Source organism: Cetorhinus maximus, chromosome 15 (assembly GCF_964194155.1).
Source record: "Cetorhinus maximus chromosome 15, sCetMax3.hap1.1, whole genome shotgun sequence".
Taxonomy (NCBI): domain Eukaryota; kingdom Metazoa; phylum Chordata; class Chondrichthyes; order Lamniformes; family Cetorhinidae; genus Cetorhinus; species Cetorhinus maximus.
The window spans coordinates 90,835,518-90,844,113 of record NC_135893.1 but is presented as its reverse complement, the minus strand read 5'-3'; positions in this window follow the sequence as shown (position 1 = coordinate 90,844,113).

Genomic DNA, 8,596 nt, shown 5'->3' with positions numbered 1-8,596 from the left:
AGGATAACGGGCAGGTTCTCAAAACCAGAGGGCCAGTAAGAAGCTCTCCAGCTCGGATGGTAATAAAACCTGTAGTTCAGGAAAGAGAGAGAGGGAGGGGGCGTCTCCATTTAGGCACCTTCCTGCTTAATTTAAAACTTTTAAAATAAAAATGGCCTCAGCAGACAGGCCACAATTGTGGAGGGTGAGATTGCTCCACAGGGCGGCCTGTGGCTGATGCTCAAGCCTAGAAGGCAAGGAAGACCTTGAAGCCTGCTTGGGGTGCTGGCTCCCTGGTCTGCCACCAGGATGCTGCCTCCAGGCACCTGGTCTAGAGCCCCCCGATGTCTCAGAAGGCCTAAAGGCTAACTGGAAAATTCCAAACAGCTTCTGTAAGTGTCCAATTAACCGACATTAACTACTATCACCGCTTGTGTGTGGGAAGCCCTCCCGGCCCCTACCTCACCTCCAGGAAAATGGCCTGGGGGCAGTATAGTGCCGGCAAACTGGTAGCATTAAATTTTGCACCTCTTTGCCTCTGTACCTGTCCCAATATGGAGGTGGAACTACAGCCTACAGTCTTACTCGCATATTCCCAAAAATGCTCGCACACACATTTTGACTCACACGCACGCAGACACACACGCACACTCTCAATCATACATACACCCTCTCACTCTCATTCATAGGACTGAATGTTATTGAGATGGCATAAATCCTGCCACCAGAGGCAATCCTGCTTTGGCTGGCAGCAGGATCTAGGGAAGTATTTTACTGGTGGTGGCCAGCTAAGGGGCGGCCTCCAGGGCCGCTGTCCAATTAAGGACAATAGCTAGCTGCTGGTCCAATCAGAGGACTGGCAGCTCAGCAACCTTGCAGCGCCACTGCTAGCAGTGGCCATTGCTGAGATTGCAACACCAGCAAGACTGTGGGTCAATGGTCAGGGACCCTCAGGAAAGCTAAATGGGCTTGGGGCACACTTGGACCAGGCAGCCAGGCCCCAGCAATAGAGGGAAGAGAGTTGCTGAGCAGCAGCAATGCCATTGCAGCAAGGGGCGGCCATTGTTGCTGCAGGGGGCCTGCTCTGTGGACCATGGTGTGCCCATCAAGAAGCCCCCATCACCTGGAACCTGCTTGGAGGCTGCCAGGTTTCACTCGGCGGTCTCCCCATGTGGCGGCCCTCCCCACATGGGCAAAATGCTTGCGGAGTCAGGAAATGGTCATTAATTGGCCATCTAAGTGGCTCAATTGACCTCCTAGTAGGCATCTGAGCTGTCAATGTTCCCACTGCTGGCAAAAGGACATGGCAGCTGGCAGGCATTTCATCATCCCACACTATTTTGTCAGCCTTCTAGTCTCCCAGTTAATCCTCAAAGGGCCCAGAAAATTCCAGCCACGCACACTCAATCATACGCACCCAAAAGCTCTCGCTCACACTCACACATGTGGTCAAAGCTAGAGACAAGAAAAGCAGGTGGCAATATAGATACAAGCATAACTGAAGAAAGACCACATCTATCCACTGAACTAATCATTTTGTCAATACCAGAATGTTTATTTTTGGACAACCTGAGTAATGTTTGTCTCTGAGCTGTCCTCATTGCCACCACTGAATTTACAGATTAAAACCAATAACCACAGACAATGCTATGTGGTTAACTACTGGTCAGTGTATTCACTATGATCTTAAAACATTCACATTTAAGGTAGGTATGTAGAAGAAACAGATGCCCTGAAAGATGAACAAATCTACAACCGTCTGAAACACCTCTTCTTGTTATTCAATGTACATTTTAAATCAAAGGATTGAAATTGGATGTGATCTCCCATTTACTTTCGAAAGTCTGAGGGGTTCTCTCATCAATTTATCAAAAGGAAGGCTGCGTCCTGTCTACTTATTGAGTTCTAATGAAATGATGACTGCAGATGGGAAATCTGGAGCAGTTTATTGAGACAGAAAAAGGTATCAGTCAGTACATGCTGGAAGCACCCTTGAAAACACACAGGTAAAAGCAAAATACTGCGGACTCTGGAAATCTGAAACAAAAACAGAAAATGCTGGTAATATGGAAATGTAAAGTCCACCTGGCCAATTTGCCCGTCTGCAAACCATAATGTTGGAGTGTCCGGCCCATCCGAATCCCCTCTTCCTGTGACCCCAGCAGCTCCAGCTCCACAGTCCGAGGATGCCACTGCCACACACAGCAGGACCCCGAAAGCAGGCTGGTGCCCTCCAGGTCTCGGCCCTCCAGAGGACTCCCGTCAAGGTCACCACAGGCAGGGCTGGGCAGTCAGCAGGCCACCTTCACCTCTGTTGTGGATGGACGGGGAGCACCAGCATGGTTATGAAAGTTAAGGAGAATTAGTTGCACAGCCTGGGCACAGGGTGTTAATCACTTGTACAGAATGTTCACTATTGTCAATAAACTCCCAACAATGTCTCCCTGCTTGTGGCTCCTTGTTCTGATGAGCAGTGTTCATGTCACTCAGGTGTGAAACCTTTCTACACAAGATCAAGGCAGGTGCCTCAATCCAGGGCCTCTTCCCTGTGCTTTGTGCAGCCTTCAGACCAAAGTGATGGTCCAGCCTCACGTTCCCCGGACATGTTAGTGATGCCTGCATCTCAATGGTGTTTATCATTACTGCCAAAATGTTGTGGGCAGGCGTCACCGAGTTCAGCCATCCTTCAGCATCTGTGACCTGTGATGCTCTGCTCCTGAAGGGCTCAGGTGCTGAAGGCGGACAAAGGATCATCGTGCTTTTAAAGTTTAATTGCTGCGTCTCTGTGATATGACCCTGATCACAGAGTACAAGTGAGCTGTCCTCGGCCAGACAGGAGTTAGACATTCTCAGAGGCTGTGTGAAGATCCATGGAGTGTCCTCACTGCATGTCGTCATCATCCTCCTGCAATCGAGCAACTATTAGAGCCTTCACTGTGTCTCCATGACATGAGCATTATCAGAGAGGGTATGTGCACAGCCATAAGCCAGACAGGAGTCAAACATTCATAGATGCAATATGAAGATCCAAGTTGTCTCCTCACTGCATGTCGTCATCATCCTCCATGAGTCTAGCAGCTATGAGGGCCTCCCAAGCGCGCATGCCTGGTCTAGCCAGTATGAGGGCCTCATCCCTGTCATCATCGCCTTCGAGGACCTCCTCACCCTCATCACCATCAATGTCCTACTCATTGAAGGAGATCTCCAGCTCCTACATCTCCTCCTCAGCCAGCTCCTCTCCCCATTGCAGTGCCAGGTGGTAAAGGGCGCAGCAGGTGACAAAGATGTGCGATCCCCTCTGTGGATTATATTGCAGGGCTCCACCAGACTGATCCAGGCACCAAACCTCATTTTCAGCATCTCGATAGTTTGCTCCACCAAGTTGTGAGTTGCAGCATGAGCCTGGTTATACCGTCGCTCTGCTGCAGTCTGAGGCCGCCGCACGAGTGTCATCAGCCACATCCTCTGCGGGTAGACCTTGTCCCCAAGGAGCCATCCCTGCAGCTTTTCTGGACCCTGGAAGATGTCAGGGATCTGTGACCAACTGAGAATGTAGGGGTTGTGGACACTCCCTGGAAACCGTGCACAGACCTGCAGCATGCATTTGCGGTGGTCGCTCACCAGCTGCACATTCAACAAGTGGAAGCCCTTGCGTTGACATAGTTGAACACTTGTTGCGATGGAGATCTGAGTGCCACATAAGTAAAGTCAATCACACCCTGCACCTGTGGGAACTCCGAGATCTGAGCAAATCCAATCGCTTTTGCTCTCCTGGTCCCGGGCGAAATGCACAAAATTGTGTGTCCTCGTGAAGATGGCATCCGTGACCTCCTGGATGCATTTGTGGGTGGAGGTTTGTGATATCCCAGAGAGGTCACCTGTGGAGCCCTGAAAGGATCCACTGGCGTAAAAATTAAGCGCCGTGGTCACTTTCACGGCCACTGGCAATGGATGCCCTCCATGTCCCCGTGGCGCCAAATCCGACAGCAGCTGGCAAATGTGACCGACCAGTTCCCTAGGCATGCGCAGACTTCGGTGACACTGGTTCTCGGTCATCTGCAGGAATGAAAGTCGTCATCGTCTATAGACCATTGGTGTTGCTAGGTGCCGACCGGTGACAGCTCGCTGTGGCTTTTCAGTAGCGTGTACGGGAGCAAGCTCCAACCACTCCTTCTTCCTGTGGGTGCTGCTCCTCCCTCTGCGCAGCAGGGCACCTCAGTCACTCTCTTCTCCATCGTCTTCACTCTCTGTAAGCCATGAGGTGTACAGCTAGTTTCCCAGTCTCCATGCCCCTGATGTACTCCTCTTGCGAGATGAAAAAGAGAGACGCGTGGGTTAGCTTGGGTGTTCTGAGAACCTCTCTTGGTTAAGTCTGAAGGCCCCTTAACGTATCCCAGAGAGTGCCGGCCACTACTTGGATGACCAGAATTTGGTGTGCTGCACAGCTGCCCAAAACCCCACTCACCTCTGCCCCACTCGACCCGACCGACTGGCAGCAGCTTTGCCCATTGGACCGCACGCTGTGCTCTCAGCTCAGGCACAGGCATTCTCCTAACCCGTGCTGCAAGGCAACACTGTTAGCTTGAACCACGAGGGAGACTGGTCCAAACCGGGCTGGTGACATTGCAAGAGGCTGTGAGCGCCTCCACCAGTGACTGCTCCATGGCCAACTTTAGGAAGGAGATTGTACAACGTGTCCAGTTGTCCAATTGTTTCGCAGTCCACTAAAAAGCTCATTAGTTTGCAGTCTGTGTCCAAGGGGTGCAAAGCTCTGGAGCACTTGGTGGCACTTTCATGCCTTTGCATTGCTTGATAAGCTAGAGACCCAATAAGCTAGAGACCCGACTGCACACCTGTCAATGTGGCTGTGTCTGAACTGTCTCAGCTGCAGAGGAATGGTCACTTTATGCAAGGTTTCCCTAACGTGTGGCCACTTCCCTCCCCTCCACCCCACACGTGCTTGTGCACTAACTTCAACCGCAGGGCAGCCCTTGCACCCCACCCCCTCCAAAGTTGCCTCAAGCTTGAAGTCCAACAGGTGACCCTCACGAGGGCTGCACAATGTTACTGTGCACTCACCTCCGAGTTCCCCTCAAAGTGCAGCCAGCCAAGTGCACGCCTTATATATGCTGTTGTGAAACACGTCGGCGTGATGCAGATGATCCAGCCAGGGGGTATGATTCCGGTGGGCTGACCTTATAATGATATGCAGATGTATTACAGTGAGATTCGTGAAGACCAATGGGGGAAACGCAGCCTGCCATCGATGGGCAGAGCAGACGACATCGTGAAACCAATGTTTGGCCTTCTCAGCATATTGTCTGCTCAGGCCACCGAACACGCCTGACGCCAGCGGGCACGGAAAATTCCATTCATAGAGTTAGATCTGTGGTAAGAGGCTTCTCTTTGCACAGAGCTGAGTGGGGAGACTTGAATGAAGAGAGGAAATAAGCTGTTATCGCAGTCTTAAAGGAAGGAGGCTAAATATTGGAATTGCTTTCCTGATGATCTCGTGAAACCTCTTAAACGAGTCAACCGATCCTTTTCCCCTGTGGAGTGCTTGTCTTCATTTTTCAACTGTTGGATGGTGACTCGGAACTATCTAGGACCTGAATTTTCAGCTTGGTGGGTGGGCATGATCGGCGGGCCCGGGATCGGCCGGGAAATGGACCGCTGACTGCAATCGACACCCGACGTGATTTCACGCTGGCTGGCCAATTAACAGCCAGCGTGAAGAGCTGCTGGGTTGGGGACGGGAGGAGGGTGGGTGATGATGTCAATGCTGGCGCTGGCGAACGCTGAGAGAAAGCTCCCTGAAGGCAGAGAGCTGCCTCAGGGAGTGGCGGACACGAAAATGTTACAATAAAGTTTTAAAAAGCAGAATTAAAACTGTCCGAGCATCAGTCAGGCACCTGAAAATATAGATGATAAAAATGCTGCCCACAGATTTTTATTTTATTTCATAACGGAAACCTCATCCTGCCCTGGGATGAGGTTTCATGAAAAATGCAAAGGCGCCGATTTGTTCGTCTGCCAACCGTAAGGTTGGACGGGCGACGAAAAATAGCAAGCAATTGCATCGTTAATGGGCTTAATTGCCCTCTTAATTGTCGGCGGGTGTGCTTCTGACTTTTGCGCACACCTGCCGAGCAACATATCGCGCGAGCGATGACGTCGGTACACTCGCCCGATGTCATCTCGCGCGATTTCACGCCCGATCAGGTCGGGCACGCGCCCGCCCGATCAACATAAAATTCAGCCCCTAGGTATTCCTAGCAAGGATGCAAATGGCACCAAGTACATCAGATGATATGCGCAATCCTTTGTATGTTTATTGAATGGGCAAGATTTGAACTCATTCAAAACCCATTCACTTGCACTAAGTGAAAATTGGCCCCAATACCTCTGGAAGTTTTCTGCATTCTCCCTATCTCTTTTGACAGTGTAGAGTGAGGCAGGGAGTGATGCTGATAATTCGCTGGAGCAATTCTCCACTTAAGCTGGCTTGATGTTGAACTGCCTAATTTCAGTTGAAAATCCTGCCTATTATCTCTGGTCAAGTGTCTGAGGAAGTTGTGGGGAGGGGTAATTCAATTCAAATAAGTTTATGGGTTCTGTTTGTATATATTCTTGATTTTCAGTACTTGTGAATCTATGATATATTTTAAATTTTGGCTGTGGCAGTAATTTTTCTCATCTGGTCCTTACATTGGATAGTGGGGGAGGCGGTGACATAGTAGTATTGTCACTGGACTTGTATTCCAGAGACACAGGGGAATGCCCTGAAGACCTCGGCTCAATTCCCACCAAGGCAGATGGTGAAATTTGAATTCAGTAACAATCTGAAATTAAAAGTCTAATGATGACCATGGAGCCATTGTCAATTGTTGTAAAAACCCATCTAGTTCACTAATGTCCTTTAGGGAAGGAAATCTGCCATCCTTACCTGGTCTGGCCTACATGTGACTCCAGACCCACAGCAGTGTGGTTGACTCTTAAATGCCCTCTGAACAAGGCCAATTAGGGATGGGCAATAAATGCTGGCCTAGGCAGTGACACCCATATTCTATGAATCAATAATCTGATAATCTGTCTGAAACCAGAGACAGATAGGCCACAGTCTCCAGGAGTAGTTAGTAATAAACCACCCTCTAAAGCCTTGCATCCAGTACAGAAAACATGGCAGTTTACTGTAACAGACTTGATGCTGCAAAGACTTAATGGGGAAAGGCCACAGTCTAAAGCCCTCTCGCCATTGCCATTGTATACTGAGGGGCTGGAAATTGTGTAAAACATTTTGAAATGAATATTGTAAATATAACCTGTAACTGCAGCAGTCAAGGCTCAAAGTACCAAATAGTGTATGAAAAGAAACAGATCTGGTTTGCACTTTACATAATTTTAAATTTGAACTGTTATGTCTTGTACCCTCACAAATTTTATGAATAAAGTATATTTTTGGAAAAAGAAACTCATCTCTTAATTTCTGCCTATCCAAATTAAATCAGTAACCACTGTAAATCTGCAATGGGTCATTGATTCTGTTACTGATTTACAAACTAACAAATATCTTTGCCGGGCTGTAGCCTGGAAAATAAGTGGTCTAATGAACTGTTTATTCCCCTGCCATCTAAAACGTAGAAAGATCAAGATTACATATCATGTTTCATAACCTCAGGAAGTCCCAAAGCACTTTACAGCCAATGAGGTCACTGTCCTAATTGTGTTATAAAGGTCTGGCACATATAGGGTTAATGTGGGACCGAGTACAGTATTGCCCACACAGTAATGTAAGAGAACACATGACCCACACCTAGGAGTCAGTGTAGTGTTGGACCGAGCATGGAGACAGCTCCTAGCTTGAATTCTTTACTGTTTATATGGGCTTAGTTCTTCTAGCTAATAAATACATACAGTTAACCTATGTAAGACCACATCAAGACCTACCAAACAGTATAACACCCTGCAACAGTAAAATAAGAAATGCAGCACAGTCAATTTGCGCCTAGCAAGGACCTACAAGCAGCAACGTGATAATGACCAGATAATCTGTTTAAGTAATACAGGTTTAGGAATAACTATTGGTTGAGACACTGGGGAACACACCACTACTCTTCTTTGAAAGGTGCCATGAGATCTTTTACACCCACCTGAGAGGAAAGGCTTAATGTCTCATCTGAAAGACATCACCTCCAGCAGTGTAATACTCACTCCGTCCTGCAGTAGGGTGTTAGCCTAGATTTGGTGCTCAAGTCTCTGGGTATCAATATTTGGGACATAAAGGCTCTTAGGAGTGAGGGCTGAGATGTTCAAACTGAGAAAAATTTCTTAATTAAGAACCCCGAGAATGTGACACCCATTCATTTTCAAGATGCAACAACTTTCATCAGGGTGAAGGGTCACAGAACTGAAACGTTAACTTTCCCCACAGGTGCTGTCGGACCTACAGAGTATTTCCAGCATTTTTGTTTTTATTTATTAATTGTGCCCTTTATTCCATGTACTTACAGTGTATTTGCCATAATTGGTGATAACATACAAAATTGCAGCCTATAAGTGCAAATAGGACTGGTTTTACATGAATTTCCACAGGCTTGAGTCTTCCTTGTCTTTCTGC